This window comes from Cervus canadensis, chromosome 6, assembly GCF_019320065.1.
Source record: "Cervus canadensis isolate Bull #8, Minnesota chromosome 6, ASM1932006v1, whole genome shotgun sequence".
Lineage (NCBI taxonomy): Eukaryota > Metazoa > Chordata > Mammalia > Artiodactyla > Cervidae > Cervus > Cervus canadensis.
In genome coordinates this window covers 39,505,118-39,506,587 of record NC_057391.1, presented here as the reverse complement: position 1 = coordinate 39,506,587, position 1,470 = coordinate 39,505,118, and the positions used below count along the sequence as shown (strand labels likewise).

Genomic DNA, 1,470 nt, shown 5'->3' with positions numbered 1-1,470 from the left:
CTAGTCCCCTGCTTGACTGTTGCTGAGGCGGTAAGCCGGGACCCGATTTTACCCACAAGCCTTCTCTCCCGGCTGCCAGGGCAGAAACTCTCTGGGTCTGACCCCATTAACGTTCCCCTGAAGGACTGATTTATAAATGACTAGAGCGCAAGTGAATGGACGTGTGTAGACAGGTTGAGACATTCCATTTGGAATGAATGCAGAATCGATTCTGACATTTAGTGCCTCAAAATTAACTGTCATTCAGGTTATGTTTTGAAAGAGCAAAACCCCAGACAGCCCATAACCTTGGTTTCTGAACTGTTAATAAGTAAAAACCTAGGTAAAAGCTGGCAAGGATGTGGCGAAAAGGGAAACCTTGTGCATCGTTGGTGAGGTTGCAAACAAAGTTTAGCTGCTATGGAAAACAGTATGGCTGTGTCTCAAGAAAGTCAGAGTAGAATGACCACATGATCCAGCAATTCCATTTCTGGATGTACAATTGAAATTTGCTAAGAAAGTAAAACTTAAATGTTCTCACCAAAATAAAGTAAACACATGAGGTGATGGATGTGTTAACTTGATGGCAGGAATCCTTTTACAATGGACACAATTCTTTACATTGTACACTTACCTTAAATATCTTACAATTTTACTTGAAAATCGTTCCTCAATAAAGCTGGAAGAAAAGTGACTGATGCAAATTTGTGCATAATTAACTTTGTACTGGGTATTATGTATATCACTAATTCATAAAATAATACAGGTGAGAAGTATAGAATGATGAAATAGTGGTTAGTGTAACTGATAGTGGTTCAATTTATTTTTTTTCATTTATTTTTATTAGTTGGAGGCTAATTACTTTACAATATTGTAGTGGTTTTTGCCATACATTGACATGAGTCAGCCATGGATTTACATGTGTTCCCCATCCTGAACCCCCCTCCCACCTCCCTCTACATCCCATCCCTCTGGGTCATCCCAGTGTACCAGCCCCAAGCACTTGTCTCATGCATCCAACCTGGACTGGCGATCTGTTTCACACTTGATAATACGTTTCGATGTTGTTCTCTCAGATCATCCCACCCTCGCCTTCTCCCATTGAGTCCAAAAGTCTGTTCTATACATCTGTGTCTCTTTTTCTGTTTTGCATATAGGGTTATCGTTACCATCTTTCTAAATTCCATATATATGCATTAGTATACTGTATTAGTGTTTATCTTTCTGGCTTACTTCACTCTGTATAATGGGCTCCAGTTTCATCCATCTCATTAGAACTGATTCAAATGTATTCTTTTTAACGGCTGAGTAATATTCCATTGTGTATATGTACCACAGCTTCCTTATCCATTCGTCTGCTGATGGGCATCTAGGTTGCTTCCATAAAAATATGGAACGCTTCATGAATTTGCATGTCATCCTTGCACAGGAGCCATGCTAATCTTCTCTGTATCGTTCTAATTTTAGTATATGTGCTGCTGAAGCGAGCAC

General features: G+C 39.7%; 1 non-coding gene across 1 annotated transcript; it reads right to left on the bottom strand.

The window, feature by feature from the left end:
- Positions 1 to 1,363: 1,363 nt before the first annotated feature.
- LOC122444389 lies at positions 1,364 to 1,470 on the bottom strand. Its single transcript, XR_006270232.1, has one exon. It is a non-coding gene; the product is annotated as a U6 spliceosomal RNA (small nuclear RNA).